General features: G+C 37.8%; 2 pseudogenes; both read right to left on the bottom strand.

Annotated features, from left to right (window-relative positions):
* Positions 1-5971: 5971 nt before the first annotated feature.
* On the bottom strand, positions 5972-10207 carry LOC149159801 (chaperone protein ClpC1, chloroplastic pseudogene; annotated as a pseudogene).
* On the bottom strand, positions 10049-11134 carry LOC149159800 (ATP-dependent Clp protease ATP-binding subunit ClpA homolog CD4B, chloroplastic pseudogene; annotated as a pseudogene).
* Between the last annotated feature and the right edge of the window lie 13385 nt (positions 11135-24519).

The following is a 24519-nucleotide window of genomic DNA, read 5'->3' as shown; positions in this document are numbered from 1 at the left end:
TTTTGAACCATGTGACTTCTTCGTCTGATTCTGGTTCCCGAACGTGATAGAAATAACTGAGGACACGAACCATCCTAATTCCCCGCCCCTTGGTTATTACCTGCAGATTCTTTACGAACAAACTGTCAAACAACAAATAAAGAAAACAGAGCAACGAGTTTTTCTCTTTCAAGCAGCAAAAAACTAAAACAGAGCAACAGGTTAATGTTAGAATGATTCAAGTACTTGCAGGCGATTACTGCCACAAATAATCAATGTTATCAGTTGTGAGCAGAGCTCCTCCAGGCATGCAGAAGGCAAATGAGGCGAGAATGCGGTTAGGGGTAAGGTGGTGACAGCCATAACTAACCCAAGCTGATGAGAAACCTGGAATAATGATGCATGTGGGAAACATATGTCAAGCGGAAAGAGGAAAATTTGTGCCAAATGTCAAATAGCAGAAGATCCAGATGTCAGACAGAGAATGAAAGTGTACACGACTATGTTCATTCAATGAATTCGTGATATTAATGCATAGTTCGAATTATCACATATTTCATGCACATTATATATATTCATATACCAATAAGAATGTATACTGAAACATGAGATACAAAATAGCAAGTGGTATAGAGGCTTGAAACCTTACAACAATTGTCATCCAGTCTCCTCTCCCTGTTGTCTGTGGCCTTGCATTACATATCTCCATTGCTGGTTCACTTGTAAACATAGGGGGCAATATGAATGGAAAACAGAAGCAGCAAACTGGTCCACTTATCTACTTCATGTGATATAAGCTTCATACCTAGAGTAATTAGCCTATGGAAATTGAACTACCTAGTAATATAAAATCTTCCTCATACCTAGAGGCTAGAGTGGTTAACATATGGGGGTATCTGTGGTCCAATGGGTGATATAAGTATTTTAGAATATACCAGATAAAATAGTTCAATTATAGTGGCTCTGAAAGTTTTGACGTTGATAAAAATATAAATAGAAAAAGACTATTATATAATGTGGTTACCTCCTGACAGCAGACCAGCAAAGGAATACAACATAAAGCCCCATAAGTCCTGATGTCATAAGGCCTGCATTAACCTGCATTTTGCAAAGCAAAACAATTCTCCTATATTAGCAATTTATCGTTTAAGAATTACACTAAGGAGCAGATACAAATCTTCAACTAAACGAACTTGTGATAAGGAATCACCAACTTACTAATAACTACATGTGAATTATGTCATTGGAACTTACTTTTGAATGTAGGGAGATGCTAGTCATTACTTGAAGAAGAAGTAGTGTCCATGTGATGAAAAATATGTTCAGGACGCATGATGCTTTTGGAGCATGCAAAATGTACATCAGTATGATTCCAGCCAGGGAAGCAACATAGGCCATCGTTGACATTGTAATCACTAGGATCCGACTGTGTGAAATTAAATTTTCTTTGTTCATCATTGTTATGCCATATACGAAAACTGGGCGATAAAATAAATGTCATGATAAGGAGAAAATGGATCTCAATTAAAGAAGAAAAAACTCTTAGATTTATAGCTTTTAAATAGGGGAGGTGGAAATTTGAATATGTTTTTGTTATGCCATATACGAAAACTGGGTGATAAAATAAATGTCATGATAAGGAGAAAATGGATCTCAATTAAAGAACAAAAAAATATTAGATTTATAGCTTTTAAACAGGGGAGGTGGAAATTTGAATATGTTTTTGGATGCATTATAATCGATGTTTCCATGAGTTATAAAATTCAAATTTAGTACATTGGCATGTCAATTCAATATATAGAACAATGTTGAGCTGTGGAACAGATAAGGCAAGTTCTGTATTTTTAAGTTGGGATTTCAAGTAACAAAGTAAACGCCCATCTTCTGCATTACTCAAATTTTCTTCACTTTCTAAGGATGCTTCTCGTATTCGTCGATATGTTCATGAGGCAAATATGTGTGTATATCTGTAGATAGACAGGGCTTTATTTTTCTAATCATACTTAAATGTTCTTGATTCTGTTATCTCCTGTTTTTGACAAGATCCAAGAAAGCAAACTCTAAACCAAATCTACATATTGGAACTAAATGATAAATGGCCATATGAATCTCAATTTAGGTATTAATAGCCATATGCCTTATCTGCATCTCGACTATTTCTATGTTTTTGAATTTCCTTATAGGTTATTTTACCCATTAACATAATTAATACCAGTTCGTCATCCAGTAATTTTCCTTTTCTTTTCACTCTGTAAAAGGAATTTTTTGTCCAATCTAGGGATGGCTTCAGTTGGATGAAACTGAGGGTAAAAAAATCTCCCAAACAAATTTTGGATTCAAACTTCAATTTTTTAACATATCCATCTTCCTTGAAGTTAAAAGAAAAAAAACGGTGAACATGAGGGGAAAGAGTTGTACCATCGTTCAACATTTTTCTCCAATACCCAATATAATCATTCCCCCAGGTGATGAAATTGATCACACTGAAAAGTTGTATGATGAGAAATATCCTACCAAAAAAAGAGACAAATTTTGGCCCTGGTTAGTATTCCTTAACAAGCAATTAATTTTAGCCTATAAGATAGAAACCATAATATCCATTTAGTGATTGATCAAACTATATCACCCAAATGTAACCAATGTAATCCTGAATTTACCATGGACAAATAGCATAGCATATACATATTCTCTTTTGGAAGACAAAGGTTATCTAGTCGTAGTATTTAGGTTAAAATTACAAAAGACATTTTGATGACGTAGGTGATTGTTGTACGAGGGATCTGTTAGATATCACTGAACTAGTGAAACATTGCGTGAAAATATCACCAACCCCCACCCCTGGATTTGTCATCAACTGTTTTCTACAAATCAACAAATGTAAAATTGATTCTCCAAAAGTTAATTTATCCAAGCAGATTTTTTGTGTACTTAAAAGGCACATTGTATCCAAAAAACATGAAAGAAGAGAAGCATACCCGGCACCAAATCTAGCAACTTCACCTGCATCAATAGTTACAAAGACGTTAGTTTATGATACACATTTTATGAAGTCCATGTTTGGACAATTTTGATGTCTAATTGCAATTTTCCACAAAGTCATGCAACCTGTCTAATTTAGGCAGCAACAGAGTAAAAATTGGTAATTTGAACCAGATTTGGTATTGAAATAGATTGTTGAGAATCATTTTAAGTAAACTCACCATAGAATTGAATAAAAGCAGATGGAATAAAAAAGGGGATCACCATCAGAGCAATCCACATAAGGCTCTTCAAGGGCCACCATCCTAAATGCCACGAGTCACAACATTCATGCAACTTCGTAGTTCCAACTGTTGTAAGAAACATAGCAAAATAAAATATCTGAGGTGATGTTAAGGTAAATAGTTCAGACTCCAGAGGCCTATCGCTATGGTCCAATACTGTTGGGGAAAATAACGTGCTTGACATCGCACGAAGTGCCCGAGACGCATGTGCCACTTATAGTCAAATGGCATCGATACGCGGATATGATTTTATGTAAGTTATGTTGCCATGGTTATGCATTTGAAAATTGCCAAGGCCACTTGCATGTTAAAGCCCCCAGAAATAATCTGGTTTGTAACCAATGGGTGGTTAGTTCTGCATGAAAATTCAGACCTTGATACTGATCCGGATTTACCTTCTGTGAAAGACATGATGCCACTTCAAACTTAAAAAGCTCATGACAAGAAATTAGAATCCGGTATCCAACGTGTTTAAAAGCCAAACAACTTGTAAGGCATATAAATTTTGAAATTGGATACAAAGCAGCCCAGGCTTACTCGAAGCACACCTTCTGTACCTAACCAGTCATGACCTCCTTGACAGCCTTTCAAATCTGTAAAAACGAAGATCTCAAATTCATATATATATATAACAAAGAAAACAACATACAATGTAAATTTGGTTCATTTTCCAAAGCCAAATGTAATTACATGTATATCAAAAGAATAATAATTTAAATGGATGCAGATAAGTTAAAGAGCTATTTGAAAAATTCACGATTTTATGAGAATTTAAGTAACGCTAAAAGTTGTAAAATCATGTGAAATGTCCCGAAGTGCAGTGAAGGGTCATCAGTATCCTTAGGTTAGCAGGTGTTCCATCTTATTAGCAGCCTATAGGGTCTACAGTTTGTTGTTTTCCATAGTGGTAGAGGGCTGTAAAGTGAGTCTCAAGGTTTGAACTAAGTCTCTTATTTTGTTGAGAACTGGTAGTGCATGAAATAATGTTTCTATTTTAACTTTCAAGATTTTGAAATCACTCGTATTTTTCAGCATACCATAATCATGCACAGTGCGCCATAGCTGCTTACATGGTCATTCGTATCTTTACGATCCTCAATTTTGGTCTAGGTTTGTGATCCCAATTTTGGTCACAGGGAGAAATTTGAATTCAAGTTAGAAAACCCAATTTAAACCCATGAGTTGTACATCAGTTGGTAGTCCCATCTGGTCTTAGGTTCAAATCTTATGGAGAAGGGTTTGAGGTAGCTAGCTGTAGTGATAAAAATTGTCCCTTAAGGGGTTCAGGCCTACCAGAGTATTGGTGGCAGCTTCATACAATAGCTCAAATCCTTCTTTCTAACATTGAGCTGGGGCCAACCAAAAAACTGTAAAACCCAATTTAGGTTTACAGTAACACCAAACATGTATATTTAGAGGATTTGAAATTTCTAGTTTCGAGTTTAACGGTCCGAAAAGCTAGTAATGGACGGAATTAAAGCATTAAACTGATGTGCAATCAAGGTACACACCCAATCTTTTATGTGCAAAAGCTAAATTTCATTCGAAATTCATAATTGAAGCGAAAGAAACAACAACAAAACTTTTGATACTTACGCTCGAGCTCTACTAATGCATTGTTACCATAATCCCAAACCATCCAGGCTAACAAATTTGTTGGGAGGAAGATGAACCCGTAGACATTTCATGCCATATGAGGGTTTGGACCGTCGCATAGCTGGCTGCAACAAGAATCTACCATGAATTTGTGATATCTCTGTGCAATGGTTGTAGGCATCTTGCAATGGTATGGGTTCCCTGTCTCTAATTCGACCCGAGAAAAAATACTCTCAGGCACCATCTGTATCCTTCTGCTTTCTCCAGGAAGCCCAACTACTTCATGCTTTCGGGTCTTCATGATGTGAAGTGGCTAGAAATAGCTCGAAATTTAGTAAATCTGATAATACCCTCCCAACCTATACATTCCTGAGAAGATTCGTAGACTTACCAGAGCTTATCCATCCTGCATTATGGAATAAATTGATCCTATTACTTGCAAAATATATAGAGAAACCAGAGAAACTATTGAGATGCAAGAAAACAACAACGTCACATCCACCATTGATCTCACCATTTTTTTTTGCACAACAAAGAATCTGTTAATATTTCGAAAATATTACAGATTACAGATTTTGTTAATATTTTGAAACTTATATTATGCTTATGGATTCATTCACCTAGCAAAGCAGTTCTGGATCAAAGCAAAAGAGAACTAATAACTAATCAACGATTAGGAAATGAAATCACATTCTGAAGATACATGTCTAGCATGTATTCAAGTATATAAATCTGTAGACCATGTAAATCTATCCAAAAATGGTAGAAAGCCATCAAAGAAATCTGTTAAAAAATAGATATCCTGACCTACTATGTAAAAGTGTGATTAACAAAACAAAAAACATACAAATATTGGTTTAGCCACTTTGAAAGCCCATAGCAGAAAGTCTAAACAAATAATAACAGACTAGGGGCATTAAAACCTGCCTTGGCTATGGGTATAGTGTATTTCAGAAAGATGCAACCGAATATAAACTCCAACATGATTCCGACCCCATTGATGGTCAACACCAAGATGTTATCCATACCATGACTGATCAAAGGCAAACTAGGTGTAAAGCAGAGAATTTAACAGAGCTATCGCATATGGGAAGCCTGAGAAACTCTCTGTCGATTTGTTTCTTATCACTCTCCTAAATGTGACCCTGCAAAAAAACATTCAGAACATCGAACTATTATTCAACATACACTTCCTTGCCGAAATTACAAGGCAGATACTCGTAATAAAAGTGACAAATCTTACATTGGCGCTCCATACAATAACAAGGATGTCGCGTTTCCTGTTACATAAAACAACAAGGAGTGTTATCGTTTTCAACCATCAATTTAGCTTAAATCAAACTAGAAGACTAAAATCCAGCTTAAATCAAATACAAAAGCCTTGGAAATTTGCTTAAAACTTAGAAAGAGTGGAGAAGAGGAACAAGAACCTAGAATGCCAACTACTAAAAGCAGGCATCTCCTCATTGCTCTCCTATGAAGAGTCTAACGGAACCCAAATGGAGTGGGTAACGATATAGAGGATGAATGGAGGCAATGCTGCTTTGTGAATGGTGCAATAGGCCAAGGGATTGAGAGGTATTTATACAGGAATTTAGACAAAGGGATTCACGAGGTACCGCTTTTGGTTTCATTACCGCCCAGAGGAGGTCATGGCATGTGTAAGCGACGTGGAAATAAGGAATGGTGGCCACGGGCTCTGCAGGATACAGAGCAGAAGGAGCCTCCATGTAACTGTATCAATCTTCGTCGCGCAATTGCTGGGGAGTTGTTAACCGCATGGAGTATCAATCTTCATCGCGCAATTGCTGGGGAGTTAGTAACCACGTGGAGGTATCAATCTTCGCTGTATAGTTGCTAGGAGTTAGTAACTGTTTTTAGTTATTAATCTGACAGTAGAAGATGCTTCTATCATCTAACATAGATAATCGATGGTCCATAATTGCACACGGTAGTAGCTGGGGGTGTTGATTTCAGAGGGAACGCCTTACGGCGTAATTAGAGAGCTTCTCAATTACTTCAATTATAATCATTAATGTCATGACTCAGTGGATATGGATTTTTGGAAAAAGCCTTGGAGTTTCAGTGATTGTGTTACTATTAATGTCATGCAAACGTTATTTAAAAAAATATAATACCCAATAACTTAAATAATAATAAAACATAGAAATGCAATTCATTTTTATAAGAAATTTTTGGGTGTAAATCATATGAAATTTCATTTGTCCACGCGTTTCGAACCAACAAGTGTGGTTCATCGTCAGGACAAGTTGAAGAAACAAATCTAGCTTTGCCTATTAAATAGTTTGAGCAGGACCTCCGACCGCTAAATTTGTTAACCGAGCAATGGCTATATGGAATAATGGCTAAATTTGACCAAGAAATGGTTAGTTGAACGGGATTAAGGGCATGACCTCTATTATTATAATTCCAATGAATATTAAATTTGATAGTTAGTTATATACAGATTAAAGGGACTACGAAAACTTAAAATAAATAATATTTAGATTAAATTAATTAATAGTTAGTTAAAAAATTATTAAATATATAAATAATAGTGTAATTAATTATTAAGAGATGTTAAAATATATTTTTATTAAAAAGTTAAAGGTACATATCTTATTAACTTATAATTCGAAATATATATTAAAATAAATTAGTTATAAAATAAATTTATTTTAAATTAGTAGTTATGAATAATTATAATTATAACTTAAAATAAATAATTATAAATAAATAAATTAATAGTTAGTTAAAATACTAATAAATATATAAATAATAGTGTAATTAACTATTAAGGGATGTTAAAATATAGTTAGTTATATTTTTATTAAAAGTTAAAGGGACATATTATAATTCGAAATATATAAATATATTTTAAATTAGTAGTTATTTACAAATATTATATAATTTTTTAGGGGTTAGAAAGAATATTTTAAAATTAATTATATTACCCTAGATTGATTTCTGTTAAACACACATGGACAACAAAGAAAGATATGAAAGATAAATCATGTGATACATTTTTTTATTAACAATAGATATACATTTATAGTACAAATATGTGACTCTTGGGATTCAGATCCCAAGGTCTCTTGGACTGCTTTTGTCCATTCGACTTCCACACTAACCCATTAGGATTAGGTGTCCAACATTCCCCCCCTTAATCCGAAGGGTTATGTATGAGTCCAAGAAGAGAGCTGTAATACAAAATGTGCAAAAAATGCATGGCAACACTAGGCTGAATGTGCTCTATGAAATGTTGGTAAAAAGGCGGTGGTTTAAGGATGACCACCAACACTGGAACGCTTAGTGCAGTTCCCGAAACTCTTCCAAAACTGGCAAGAAGCTGGAGTCTTCTGCTAGAGGAAGTGTTCTCAATCTGTGATGGTTTAAGGATGACCAACAACTCTGGAATGCTTAATGCAATTCCTGGAACTCTTCCAAAACTGGCAAGAAGCTGGAGTCTTCTGCTAGAGGAAGTGTTCTCAATCTGTGATGGTTTAAGGATGACCAACAACTCTGGAATGCTTAATGCAATTCCTGGAACTCTTCCAAAACTGGCAAGAGGTTGGTGTCTTCTGCTAGAGGAAGTGTTCTCAATCTGTTCACGGGCATCTTTGTCTCTGGCTGCAACTCTGAAACTGGTGTGGCAGGTTGTGGCTCAGGCTCGCTTGATGTGACTTTGAAGCTTGTAGATGACCATCATTTCCCCCCCTGTCAGATACAAGGTGAGAAGATGGAGAAAACTCAACTGCAAGACCGTTCAATATTCTGGAACAAGTTCTGACATGTGTTTGGAATATCTTCTTGGCTATTGATGCCCATTGCCAAGAAGCGATCCATCCAAGATGAATCTTTGTTCTTGCAGGACGTTTGTTTTTGAAGCATCTGTTTGAAGAATGAGTGGTTTTATGACAGTGCTTACATGGATGAAGATCAAAACAGTGATCTTTCAAATGGCCAACTCGGTCACAGTGTTGGCATTTCTTAATTTGTTGTTGTTGTTGTTGCGGAAGAGGGGCAGATTCTGGAACAGCTGAAGCTGAACTGTCATGAGAAGCAGGTGAACTGTCATCAATGAATCCAGCACTCTGAAACTGAATGGGCTTGGCATAGTCTGGAATATGAAAGGACAAGTCCTTGTCATATCCAAGACCAGTTCTGTGCTTGTTGTGGACAAGCTGTTCCCAAGGTCTGATGATGGGCTTGGGAAGTGCAGATTGAGTTTCTGCATCTGCATGTACAACTGCTGCTTTATTTGAATGAATTGTAACATTATTAACATGCTTCTGATGGGTGGTTGTCTTAATGTTCTGAACAAAAACAGGTTCAGAATGGTGTCTATTTTGATGTAGCTCTTCTTGCTGTAGCTGTGATTCAAGCTGCAAAAAATCGATTTTTTCTTGTGCATTTTGCAAATAAGTTTGAATGTCAAAAAGAGTTTCTTTGTTGACTTTTACCATCCCATCAACAGTGGAATGAATTAGGATATTCAGTAACTTTAATGCATCTTCAAGTCTGGTCATTTCCTTCACCTCTGTCTTTGTGAGCTGTCTAAACACAATCATCTCATCTAGTCGATTCAGGAACTCAGGTCGAAAATATTGCTTCAGCTCTTCATTGACAAGACTTTTGATCCTTGTGTAGCTGCTGTCTTTCTCATCGTAATCAAGCTGGAAACCAATTCCACGGCCTCCGTTCTCAATCACGCTACTCCCAACATTAGAAGTCATGATCAAAAGGGTATTCTTAAAGTCCACAGTCCGTCCTCTACTATCTGTCAGTTTTCCATCTTCAAGAATTTGAAGCATCATATTGAAGACGTCTGGATGAGCCTTTTCAATTTCATCAAAAAGGACCACTGTATAGGGTCGCCTTCTCACTGCTTCAGTCAGCTGTCCTCGTTCACTGTAACCAACATATCCTGGGGGTGAACCAATCAATTTTGAGACAGTATGCCTCTCCATAAATTCACTCATATCCAACCGTATCATTGCCTCCTCTGAACCAAAATAATAAGCTGCTAGTGCCTTCGCAAGCTCTGATTTGCCAACACCAGTTGGACCTGAGAAAATAAAACTCGCAATTGGCCTGTTGGGATTTTTCAAACCAACTCGTGCTCGACGAATAGCTCGACTGATTGCTTTTACAACTTCATCTTGCCCTATGACACGGTGATGAAGAGTTTCCTCCATCTTCAAAAGTCTTTAAGACTCATCAGTTGATACCTTTTCAACAGGAATACCTGTCCATGAAGATACAATATGTTCAATGTCTGCCTCTGTCACTGTTGGACCCTCATCATTTGCCTCACTCTCAGCTTTTGATTTTTCTTTACCCTTCTCTGTTATAGCAACAATATGTGCCTTCAACTCCATCTCCCGGTCACATAGCTCTCCAGCCTTTTCAAAGTCCTGGCTTCGAACAGCTTCATTCTTTTCTTTTGTTATTTGTCTAAGTTGTTTTTCAAGCTCTCTGGCCTCCTGAGGAAGTTGTGCATGCCTCAATCTCACTCGAGAACCAGCCTCATCAATCAGATCAATTGCTTTGTCAGGAAGGAAACGATCACTGATATATTGATACAACAACTTTGCAGTAGCCACCAAAGACTCATCAGTATAACGAAGCTTGTGATGAATCTCATATCGCTCACGTAAACCTTTCAGTATCTGTATCGTTTCATCAACAGTTGGCTCTGGCACTTGTACTAGTTGGAATCTCCTCTCTAGTGCTGGGTCCTTCTCAATGTGTTTCCTGTATTCATCCAAGGTGGTGGCTCCAATACACTGAAGTTCACCTCGTGCAAGAGATGGTTTCAGAATATTGGCTACATCAATTGCACCTTCTGCTGCACCTGCTCCAATCAAAGTATGAACTTCGTCTATGAAGAGTATAATCTCATCACTCTGTTTGATCAATTTCTTCAATCTTTCTTCAAACTCTCCACAATACTTGGTACCAGCAACAAGTAAACCCATATCTAAAGTTATGACCTTTTTACCCTTGATTGTCTCTGGAACATCTCCAGAAGTTATTCGTTGCGCAAGTCCCTCAGCAATAGCTGTTTTTCCTACACCAGGCTCACCAATAAGACAAGGATTATTTTTTGTACGGCGTCCCAGTATTTGAGTAACACGTTCTATTTGTGGCTGCCATCCAACTACTGGATCAAGCTTGCCTTCCTCTGCCAGTTTTGTCAAATTCGTTCCATATACCTCAAGAGTCGGCATCTTGTTGCTGCTGCTACCGCCTCCAACTCCAGCACCAACAGCTTCTGTACTTTCTCCAACCATCCGAATTACCATTCAACAATTCTGTTAACTGTCCATCGTTCGCGTTACAAACCATAAACCCTTGCCATTCATACCTTTTTCAAACCACAACTGTAAACACCTGATTGATTGAGTAGAGGAATGAGAGTTTACAGCACCAGCGTAGCTCGAATTGATACAGACGGCCGCACAGTAATGGAGAACGGGGAAGGCACAACCTCTTCCCCCGGGGCCAGCTAATAACTCCTCTCAAGCATTTGGACGCAAGAAGACACCGCAGACGTATCCGGGGCTGCTACGGACGTCGAGCTTCTAAAACGGGCCTGGAGAAATGAGAAAGCTGCTCCAGAAATTCTTACCTTCCAGAATGACCTGGTTCAGCGCTCTAGAGAGCAAATACAATTGCTGGAAGAGGCTATCGAATCCTTTGCCGAGAGTGGAACTGACGACCTTATGCTATCGCTGTACCACATGGATTTTGGACCGCACACTATTTTTGCTGAGGTCCTACCATGTCATTTTTTTTTAATCTATATTGTTACGATTGGATCAGTGCTGAAGAACTCATACAAGGCAGGTGAAGCGTCCCTCAAGTTTTTCCACTAGTCTGTTAATCTGCTTGGGGGCAAGCACAACCCTTATGCCTGGAATCTGCTTGTCGATGTTCTTGGCAATAACAAGATGTTTGATGCAATGTGGGATGCAGCAAAATCCATGAAGGCCGATGGGATTCTCTCCCGCTAGACCTTTGCTACTATTTTTACTTTCTATGCAATGGCAGAGAAGGCGAACGAGGCGATGATGACTTTTGAGGCAATGATGACCGTTTCAACAATGGTTCATGACATATGTCAATGGAACAAGCTTCAGAGAAAACGTTACATAACTTTCAACGCAATTTTAACAGCTTCTCAAACGTTTTAGGATCAGCAGAAGTTCAATTCTTCATTCCAATAATTAATCAATACATGGAGACCTTTTATATCAACCCACGAACATGGATTTCAACGCACAGTGAATCACATACTATGCATCGAATATTTACACTATGAACCAAATCACACCATTCATATACACCATAAATCGAATAGCATACTATGAATCGAATCACGCCTTTCTACTGCCGTGAGTAACAGAACGTTCCAGCGATTCATTTCTGAAAGGTAATGGGCAACCTCATAATTCTCAGGACAATCCTCATACTCCACATGGGATTGTAGCAGACTGCAGGTAATGGCAGGCACTCAACGCATTCAAACAGGTGGTCAAACAACGCAACAGAAGAGCAGGAGAATAATGTCGGACCAGCGTTCAAATGTCAGGTTTGTATGGAGCATAGCGCAGGGAATATAAATAGAATATGGCAGAAAACGGTTATAGAGAGTGCACAGAGCGTAGGAAAGAATATGGTGCAGAATGAGGAATACAAAGCTCAATAAGGTGGCAATTCTGATAACTCTGATTAGTAGAAAGACAGAACTGACATGTAGGTAGAGACCACAAAACAAGTGGCTCAAATATGAGCAGGGCCAGAATTCGCCCGCTCTGATACCATGTTAAACACACATGGACAACAAAGAAAGATATGAAAGATAAATCATGTGATACATTTTTTATTAACAATAGATATACATTTATAGTACAAATATGTGACTCTTGGGATTCAGATCCCAAGGTCTCTTGGACTGCTTTTGTCCATTCGACTTCCACACTAACCCATTACGATTAGGTGTCCAACAATTTCAATAAATAGAATTATTATTAGAGTTTTGAAGGAATAATAGTGTTACCATAATAAAATTAAATTAATTTATTAATGAAGTCGTATACTTATAATCTAAATAAAAATAAAATAACCACGAAGAGAGACTAAGAGGTGGGCGCTAGGACCCAACAGCTATGGATTAGCCATAACTAATAAAGGCCAAAGAGAGAAGGATACGAGAAAACAAGGGGAAACCAGGACCAAGGACAAGCAAAAAAGGAGGGAGGGAAGAAAACGACTAGGAAGAGAGGGCTGGGATCCAACAACTACTAATCTTCCATCTGTCCTCTCTATTGATATTGTTCGGTCCTTTTTCAATCGCACCTCCTCTCTTCGTTTCGTCATGCACGACACACTCTCACTCGGCCGCCCATCCGCACGTCCACTCGTTCACCCAAACAACTTCACCGGAGTCGCCACACGACTTCACCTGGGTCACCACACGACTTCACCCAGTTCGCCCGAACGTCCTCACCCAAGTCGCCACACGACTTCACCTGGCTTGCCCAAACGACTTCACCTGGGTCGCCCGACTTTGTAACGCCGGTGGAGCCTAGCTCCCGGTCATTGTAAAATTTCTCATACTTATATAATAAAAGATTCTTGTTACATATGAATGTGTTCTCCTGCTGTTCTATGGATGTCTATTGCTGATGTTTATAATGTTAATGGATTCCGCACATTAATGTTATGTTATTCATGAATGAAGATGAATGTTAAGGCGTAGTTCGTAAAGTAAGATAACAATGGAACATGTTAATTACTTAGGTGGTGCCGCACTCGGCCAATTAAATGAAAAAAGAATTGGGGCCGTGACAGGGGCCACTCATAACTTCATGACGACATGGTTGGCAAAAGAGGTTGGACTGATGATCTTCCCATCAAATGTGGAAGTCAAGGCGGTGAACTCTAGAGCTAAAGTGGTGGGTTTGGCACACAATGTGCCTATGCAGATAAAACACTCGAAGGGTTAGTTGGACTTCACTGTGATGGAGATGAACGACTTTGATATGATATTGGGGAAAAATTTCTTGAAGGGAAACAAGGCAATTGTTGTCCCCTTCTGTGATGAGGTGGTGCTGGTTGGACAGTCACAAACTTGGACTTTGCCCACTCATAGGCAAAGGTGGGAAGTCAAGGTGTAGCATGTTTCTGCACTAAGTTTGGAGAATTCTATGAAGGAGTCAGATATGGAGACATATCCGGTGATGTTCAAGGGAGTCGAAGGTGATGGAGTAGGGATGCATGTTCCAACTGAGATTTATGAGGTATTCACCAAATATGCAGATTTTATGTCTGATGAGCTACCAAAGAAACTTCCACCAAGGCGTGCAGTGGACCATAGAATTGAGCTTGAGCCAGGGAAGCAACCTCCAGCTAAAGCACCTTATCGGTTGTCAGGACCTGAATTGGAGGAATTGAAATGATAATTAAAGGAGTTAACTAATGCAGGTGTCATCAGACGTTCAAGGTCCCCCTATGGTGCTCCAATATTGTTACAGCAGAAGAAGAATTCAAATGAGCTATGAATTTTTTGTGATTACTGTTCATTGAACAAGCAGACGGTAAGGAACAGGTATCCTTTGCTATTGGCTGCTGATTGCTTTGACAAGCTTGCAAAAGCTCGAGTGTTTTCCAAGTTGGACTTGAGGCATGGGTATTATCAGGTGCAAATAGCTAAAGGAGACGAGAAGAAGACCATGATAGTAACGAGGTATGGTAGTTTTGAATTCCTTGTTATGCCATTCGGGTTGTGCAATTCTTCTGCTACGTTTTCCACTTTGATGAATGATGTTCTACGACCATACTTGGATTCGTTCGTAGTAGTATACTTGGACGATATAGTGGTGTACAGCGACAACATGGAGGATCATAAGAGGCACTTGGCGATGGTGTTCGAGGAACTGAAGGCAAATCAGTTGTACTTGAAGAAGTCTAAGTGTATGTTTGCTCAGACCGATATTCTGTTCCTTGGACATATAGTAGGTCAAGGGTACATACGGATGGAACAGAGAAGAGTGAAGGTGATCGAGGACTGGGTTGAACCAAAGAATGTCCTTTAGATGAGGGTGTTTTTGGGCATGACCAACTACCAACGGAAGTTTGTAGAAGGGTACTCCAAGGTAACATCATCATTGATAGACCTATTGAAGAAAGACAAGAGATGGAGTTGGACGGATAAATGTCAGGTGGCATTTGATGATTTGAAGAGGAGGATGGTTATAGCACCAATACTAAAGTTGTCGAACTTCGAGCGACCGTTTGAGGTACACACAGATGCTTCAAATTTTGCCATAGGAGGGGTTCTTATGCAGGATGGGCATCCAGTGGCATATGAGAGTAAGAAGTTGCAAGATAGAGAACGGAGGTATCCGATCCATGAGAACAAGATGACTGCAATCATTCACTGTTTACATGTATGGAGGCATTACCTGGTTGGGAAACTATTTGTCGTCAAGACGGACAACATTGCAGCAAGTTATTTATTGCAGCAAGTTATTTTGCATCACAACCGAATATTTCTGCAAAGCAAGCTCGTTGGAAGGACTTCTTGGTAGAGTTCGACATGGCTATCGAGTATAGACCGGGAAGAGAAAATGCGGTAGCAGATGCCCTTAGTAAGAAGGGACAACTTGCAGCATTGGAGGAAGGAGAAGACCGAGCAGCTAGGAGTAGGAGTCGAGTTCAGATGTCATAACAGATGCAGAATAAGCTCAAGGAAAGTGTTGAGATCGATACTTAGGCACAGATTATAGTGAAGCAGGTTAAAGAGGGGAAGAAACGAAAGTTCTTTCTCTAATATGGATTCTTGTTCTTTGGAAACTGACTCTATGTTCCAAAGTCATCTGGGCTCAGGAGGCACCTTTTAAAGGAGTGCACGACTCACCATGGGTTGGCCACCTAGGGATGCGTCGTTCTTTGGCATTGTTGGAGAGAGGATTCTTTTGGGAGAAGACGTGGGAGGATGCAGAGGACTATGTACATACATGCATCATTTGTCAGCAGGACAAATTGGATACTCAGAGGCAAGGAGGTCTATTGCATCCTTTACCGATTCTTGATAGACCATGGATGAGTGTCTCGATGGACTTCATCACTCAATTGCCACAGGTTCAAGGGTATAATGGGATAATGGCCATTGTTGATCGTTTTTCCAAGTATGTTGTCTTTGTTCCAACAAAGATACCATGTGGAGTCGATCAAACTGCGGAGTTGTTCTTCAAGAACACAGTGAAGTATTGGGGGATGCCATTAAGCATCATGTCAGACTGAGATCCGTGTTTTACCAAGCAGATCCAAGTGTTTCAAAATAAAACACATAGGGAGAAATATCTTCATGTCGATTCCCAACATTTCCCGACTCAGAAGTTGGGTGTTCTCAACACCCTTGCTACTCATGCCCTTAGGATCTCTGATGAAAAGAGCTTCGAGAAAGAGAAATCCCACCTCCTTAATGTCTTTGTTGAGAATGGTTATAGTAAATACTTGGGTCAGAAAGCGTTCCTCAAAGCTGCCAAAAATTCCTTAACTAGAAGAGAACCGAAAGAGCAGGTCCCAGGTGTCCATCTTCCGTTTGTGCAGGGGACTACTAATAAGATTGCTAGGATTCTTAGGAAGTATAATGTCCCCTCGTCCTTTAGACCCCTCAACACCATTCATAAGTTGCTAAGCTTTGTGAAGGATCCTATCGACCCTAAGGATATGAAAGGGGTATATATTATTCCTTGTTCTTGTGGGACACCCTATATTGGTGAGACTGGTCGCTCCATTAATCAAAGGATTAGTGAGCATGCAGCTAACCTCAAGGAGAGGAGAACCAAGTCTTCTGCTTTAGCTAAACATGCAAAGAGTACCAAACATCATGTTTGTATTGAGGAAGCAGGTGTTATTGCTAAGGTTTCGCAGTTCCATCACCGGAAATTTAGGGAAGCACTTGAGATTGAAAAAAAAAGACTGAACAATCTCAATAGAGAGGACAGATGGAAGATCAGTAGTTGCTGGATCCCAACCCTCTCTTCCTAGTCGTTTTCTTCCCTCCCTCCTTTTTTACTTGTTCTTGGTCCTGGTTTCCCCTTGTTTTCCCATATCCTTCTCTCTTTGGCCTTTATTAGTTATGGCTAACCTATAGTTGTTGGGTCCCAGCCCTCGCCGCTTAGTCTCTCATCATGGTTATTTTATTTTTATTTAGATTATAAGTATACAAAGTCATTAATAAATTAATTTAATTTTATTATGGTAACACTATTATTCCTTCAAAACTCTAATAATAATTCTATTTATTGAAATCAATCTAGGATAATATAATTAATTTTAAAATATTCTTTCTAACCCCTAAAAATTTATATAATATTTGTAAATAACTACTAACTTAAAATAAATTTATATATTTCGAATTATAATATGTCCTTTTAACTATTATTTATATATTTAATAATATTTTAACTAACTATTAATTTATTTATTTTAAAAATTATTTATTTTAAGTTATAGTTATAATTATTCATAACTACTAATTTAAAATAAATTTATTTTATAACTAATTTATTTTAATATATATTTCGAATTATAAGTTAATAAAATATGTCCCTTTAACTTTTTAATAAAAATATATTTTAACATCTCTTAATAATTAATTACACTATTATTTGTATATTTAATAATTTTTTAACTAACTATTAATTAAATTAATTTAAATATTATTTATTTTAAGTTTTCGTAATCCCTTTAACCTGTATATAACTAACTATCAAATTTAATATTGATTGGAATTATAATAATAGAGGTCATGCCCTTAATCCTGTTCAACTAACCATTTCCTGGTCAAATTTAGCCGTTAGTCCATATAGTTGTTGCTTGGTCAACAAATTTAGCCATTGGAGGTCCTGCTCAAACTATTTAATAGGCAAAGCCAGATTTGTTTCTTCAACTTGCCCTGACGATGAACCACACTTGTTGGTTCGAAACGCGTCAACAAATGAAATTTCATGTGATTTACACCGAAAAATTTCTCATAAAATTGATATGGATCATAGAAGCCTCAATTCAGCAATATAATTCATTTCTCTTTATTTGGAAAACATTTTTCCCAGTGTCTTTTCTTTTGTGAGTTGCTATTTCTATTTGGATTGGGCCTAGAGTTTGTTGAGATAGAATTTATTTTTATAAGATTGGGACCTAAAAGATTTGAAAATCTCTTTTTGTGAGTTGTTATTTCTATTTGGATTGGGCCTAGGGTTTGTTGAGACGAAAATTATATTTTTATAAGAATGGGATTAAAATACTTTAAAATTTGAAAGATTAGGGTTTAGTTATTAGTTGTTAATGTTAAGATTTTGGTTGCACAACAATTCTAGGATTTAAGTTTATATTTATTGGTGAAAGATTCACTTATATTTCTAAGGTGTATATCAACCACATTTATTCATGCAGTTATGCTAGTGTTATGGGGAGGAACAAAATACATTCGTTGCATGATTATATTATGTGAGCTTAAGTAGACCGCGGATTCATGGAATAGTTTGGGATCCAATGGACATGGGCCAGGTCAATTATCCATCAGAGGAATCCTCAAAAGTTGGCCAAGTCATGAGAAAAATTAAATGCAGGTCAATTTTTTCACCTTGCCCATGTCTGTCTAATCCCAGAATATTCAAGGAATCCCCAAAAATTAATCGGGTCATAAGAAGGAATTAAATGTAGATTGCATCATCATGTCAGATTTGATCATTATGATTTCATTTTGGTCCATCAAATTTCCCAAATTTATAATACTCAAGCAACAACCCATTCTCTATAAAATCTTCGTTTGTCCTCGTTCTCCTTTGCTCAGACAAATAATCTAAAACACCATCTATTTCTCAACATGGAGCCACTTATTTTGACCTACATAATCCCTTCTTTCCGTAAACATAATTAAACACATTTCTCGTCAAATTCTTCATGCATCGAGGTGGATCGCCACTAGAGGTAGACAGAGTAACATAGATAGACTTGAAAGAAGAGACCTTTTCTTTGTTTAGATGCACACACCACAATTTGAAGAAATTTCTCATGAAATTTAAACTGCAAATATTTACCTATCTGCACCTTATGAAAACATTGACTGATAATTTATGTGAAAATATTGATAGCAAATTTATGTGGTGTTGTCACTGCAACAATGACCCTCCAAATTTTTTTGCCTAAGTTAATTTTGAAACCTACATGAACTGTCGTTTCAAGCCCCTTAGTGTCGTCATGTTATTTGATTTGTTATTTGTGTGTTTCCTCCTAGTGTCGCATCCTCCCAAGTCTCTATTTTCTAAGTGTTGTCACCTAACTCTTAGAAGCGCTCGAGTTATCTAGTCCATGGTTAGGTGAAGTCATGACTTATCTCGACTTAGAAACTATCCTTTGTGCCATGCAGACACTCGAAAAACAATCAAAATCACATGAAAAGAAAATAAAAGCAAGCAAAGTGCTCTTAAGGAAATAACACACTTCAAGTTAATGAAGACATGCGCTTGAGTTAAGCACACTGCTTCGAGCTGAAGAAGTGCACCCTCCTTGAGTGCACTCCTTTATGCTGACAAAGTGTACCCTCCTGTTGGGCACACGGTTGTGGATCAAGAAACTCTTCATCAACCTGCATCACAAGTAAGTTTTGTATGTTGAATCTATTCATTTCCTTTCATGAAATCGTTATCGATCTTCCTTTTATTGCTGGTGTTTCTTTATTTTTCAATTTATTTACTGGAGTTTTTGTTCAATCTTGATTCTACAAGTGTTAATTTATTGTCGCATGCAAAGAATTTTCACATCCGCCCTGATTACAAAAGGACCCATATAAGCTTGCAGATCCTTCTTCTTCTCATTCCTAACATGAAATCTTGCTACCAAACGTGTTCTTGAGCTTTCCTTAGGTAGATCACACTTCTAGAACTTAAATCCCAATCAGCCTTAAAAATTACTCCCAGAATGACCAAGTTTCCCTCTTGAGCACACTCCTTCATCATGAAGAATTGTGCCCTCCCTTGAGCACATGAGCACAACTTGAAGAATCGAATTATTTTTCTTCATCCCTTTGGAATGCCCCAATGCACCCTCCTTGCCTTTGAGTGCATGAGTGCACCCTGAAGGACTAAAGGATTGAATACGTGTTCCTTCATACCTTCAAAGTGCGTCAGTGCACCCTCCTTGTCTCTTTGAGTGCATGAGCTGGGTGTGAAGGCTTGAAGGCCCAACAACTCACCTCTTTGACCCTTCAAAGTGCACCAGTGTACCCTTGATGGGTTTCTTCACTTGCTTGAGCGTAGGAGCGCACTGCAAAGCCCTGAATGACCCTTGACCTACCTTCATGCTTTGAAAGTGTGCCCTCCTAGTTTTCATTCCTATTTTATTAGGAATTCAAGTGATATTGTACTGGCGTCGATAGATTTTCATGATTTATGAGATATTTTTGCATGTTTAGGTTGCATTAACCTAATCTTGTCATCATGAGTGTGTTGCCACAAACAAATGTTCAAGCTACAAGTATTGTCACCTTTTCATCATCTATTGGAGCCATGCCTCCCCATAGAGTGACCTCTAAAAAAGTCTTAGAAGCAAGCACTGAGGAACCTATTGAAGTTACCAAGTAAACCATTCCCATTTATGCAGACACATAATGCTTCATTGATAAGTCTACTAAGGTCACACAGAGCGATACAAACAACACATTCATGTAGATAAGTTTTCGTGTCAAGAACTTGGAAGACGTGCAAGCATACATCAATATTGAAAATTCTAGGATGCATAAGATTGCATGTAGATTCCCTATCATCCCTTGTGCATAGGTGATTGAGTGGATTGTTACAAATATTGATGACTCACATCTTATGCTTCGCAGTGAGAGTGGCCGACTTCTACATTAGATGGGTCGACCTTGACATAAGTGACCTTACCAAATCATGGTGTCAAGAGCCTGCTAAGTTTCACCATCTCCCATCCAAAATATATCTGAATAATATCCCCAGAGATGTATATCAGTATCTAATAGCCATGTGTTTTCAGTTGCATGAGCGCAAGAACGCTGAGGTGTTTGAGGAAAACTAGATATATATTCTCAATATGGTGGTAACCCATGGAAGAGTGTTCAATTGGGTAGATATATTGTCATTTGAATTTCAATGTCATGTGGGGTAGGAAGGAACATCTTTGAGGGTGAACCAAGCCCTATGATTTTATATTATTATGTTGTTTTAGATGGAAACTGTGCATAATATGTGTTCCCAAGAATGTACTAGAACTGGACCCCTCAAGGAAAGTTCCCAGTTTATTTTCATTGTAGAGTGTTATTAGAATCAATATTCAGAGGCACATATGGCAGATTGGTCGAGAACTTCTTTAAGGTTATTATTCATATGATATTCAAGATCGATCCTCCTTACATGGCTGATCAGGTGAAGTAGTCATTATGGGATATCAGAGATTTGTTTGCAACTCCCGAGGGTACATACATTAGATGTTTTGGTTTTCAGATATACTATCATCTAATGTCACAATATGTGACTAATAAGGTGGTCATGTAAGAAGCATAAAATCAGTTGGACAAGGGATTTTCAGGAGTTCTTCACAAGGGGAAGAAAACCCCTTGGCACACCTTTCCATTGAGGATCGGATTATATGATTTGAAGACCCATAAGGTGACAACAATAGAGATACAAGAGTTGGATCATGTTCACTTCACCACTAAATACTTTCATGGATATGATCCACCGAGAGTGTGCAGGCAACATTATGAAAGGATCAGTTTCAATATGGTTTATTGATGTCCATAGTAGAAGATGAAAAGGTGAAGAACTGGTATAATGGATTTATAAAGACACATCCAACAATGGAGACCAGTTCAACCCAAGATCCACCAGATCAAGATATGCAGGTCAAGGAGGAAGAACAGATAACCCCTCAAGCAAGCAAAGTAGATCCTAAGAAGAGTATAAGATATAATTAGACAAGTGAGAGCAAAAAGAAATGGAAAATTAATCCTTTAAACACATTATCTATTCAAGCAAAATAGGAGAGGAGAGAAGCGGGGAAAGAGGATAAGAGGAAGAAAGATGATTTTCTTTAGAAGAAACAAGAAGAAGAAGAGGAAAGGAGAAGAATAGAAGAAGAGCAACAAAGGTAGTCCTAGGAGGAAAAAGCAACACAGAGACAGGAAGAAGAACAATTGACTCAAGAGATAGAAGAGGAAGAGTTGGAGTAAGAGGATACCATCCAACCTATGGATGATGAATCGGGTTCCCCAGAAGAACCTTCTCTACAAGTAGTCATCTTCCATTTGGAGAAATGGGAATCACACCTCCACTTGCAAATAGAGTCATGGATGTATGCAGTGTCACATTTGATTAGCTTAAGAAGAGGATCGTGCAGTAGAGGCATAGATACTTCCCGAAGGATCCTCAAAATCCAGTCTTAGTTTCGACATAGAAGGTTATAACTTCCAACACTAGAAGGAATCCTAGGGAAATCATGGCAGAAAATGTTTCTTTTTCCACAACAGCACAAGAAAAATCTAAATATATATTGAGTGAGAATGTTAGATTGAAGAAAGAGCTTGCTACAGTGAAGCAACATGTGGAACATCTTGTAGCAGAGAATTAATGGTTAGCATCACATAGTCTCAACACTATAGAATGGTAATAAACCATGCAGGAATAACTAGGGCCAATGGAGGACACCATGGCATGACTATATGATGAGATGATGCTTATACAACAGGTAGTATCTCCTCCCATTGGAATTTAGAATAAAACATAAGAAGTGGTAAAACTCCCGAATGTAGCAAATAGAGTGGTTGACCATCTTCGGGAGTGGGCTGCCAAGTATCTAGATGCTCTGCAACATTTCGAAAATAAATATAGGATTTCCACAAATATAGACAAAGTTCAATTGAGACTCCAACATCATAACTACATGTGTCTTGGAGAATATCTGATTAGTACTATTATTTCCTATAATCGAATGCATAATGGTTTTGAGTCTCTAACACAAAAACATGGGATGCCCACAATATGAACACTTGAAGTAATCAGAGGCAGAGATATCATCTTTTAGGAGATCAACCAATACATTGAACAAGTCAAGAAAACAGGGGAACAAGAAGGCTTGGAGGTCACCAAAGACATTATTCTATAGTACGTCATCGCACTAGTCAAAGCTCATATGAAACTTTCATGGCTATGGAATAATGTATAGTCAGGCTACAATACCATACTAATGGAGGCACTAAAGGTGAAGATATGGTATGTAGGGGACTTGTCAGTATGAGTCAAAGCCATATCAACAAAGATCATAGCATGGAACACATACATTACAAATGAGCTCCATGAGGAAGCAAATGACTTATCAATTTGATAAGCATTTATCCCATTATCAGTTTTTTCTTATATAACCACTGCCTCATATGTAGTTTTTCTTATGTAATAAATGGTATGTAATGAAGTCCAAGGGACACATGTGAAATGTGAATAGCCACATATGGAATGTAGTAAGTCATGAATAGAATATGAATAGTAATATGAGTCAAAGAGTCATGAGGAAGTTCAAAGGTCATTGTTATTTTTTATAAATAGCTCCCCATAACTGAAAGAAAGGGCTTCGATTCTTGGATTCTTGCCTTGGCTTCTCTTATAGTGCATAGGATATAGACCAATCTTTGGAGAAGCAAGTTGCGGCTTCATATTCCACTACTGGAAAAGTGTTGCATTCATGTAACACTGTACTTGGGATATTTAACTCTTAATCAGAAGCTCTATGAGCCGACACTTCTTCATGCATGTATTGTAGATATAGTAGGACTATCCTTGTTATGCTTATGATATATGTTACTTTAATTACATACTAAGTGAATGAACTAATTTGTTTCTTAGGTATGGTTGTTATTGAATAAGTGTTTTTATGCTTTAATTATTGTTGTTTATTATGTGAACTAATCTACAGGTATTCAACAAATATTTCTCTTCTCAAAATGTAGGCTTCTATGATTTGTAATTTATATCAAATATTTTCTGGACGAAGTCTTTCTCTTCCTTCCCAGGTCGCCCTTTATTCTAGTACTATTATTTTTTTAACTAGAGGCTCGTTTTCCTTTTACTAATCATGGATGTTCCCTCGTACACCTTACATTGTGTGTCTCACAAATCTCACATACTTTCTACCCCAAAGAGGTGTTGTGTTCTCTTGTGTGTAATCATAACCAAGGCATATATTTGAAACCTTTCCATTGGTGTCTGAACCATATGACTTGATGGGACTCCTACACCAAATGGTGTGAGTACTAATTAGGACTTCACTTTGGGGAGATGCTCTTAAAATGTTGGTGACATCCAACACCATCAACATGTTTGGTGCTAGAAGGAGGTCCAGATGACAAGTTGAGCCTGTGAAGTCTATTTTAGTCTCTTACCTTTAATGGCTTCATCCCAAATCATAATCCCAAGGTGTTTTTTGGAAGCTTTAGATCTTTCAATCCCACTGAATTTTCACATAACTTGTCACATTATAAATTCGATGGAAAGGGTACAAAAACTATCCTTGATTACATAATTGTGTTTGTTCATTTTTTTTTCAAGTGGTGTTTATTATGAAGAGGTCCTCACCCGATTGTTTAACCTTACAT

The sequence above is a fragment of the Pinus tabuliformis genome, chromosome 5_2, assembly GCF_031772625.1.
Source record: "Pinus tabuliformis cultivar Carrire ecotype Pingquan chromosome 5_2, CPIR1, whole genome shotgun sequence".
Taxonomy (NCBI): domain Eukaryota; kingdom Viridiplantae; phylum Streptophyta; class Pinopsida; order Pinales; family Pinaceae; genus Pinus; species Pinus tabuliformis.
Note: the sequence above shows the minus strand (reverse complement) of the source record. Positions and strands in the feature narration are given on the sequence as shown.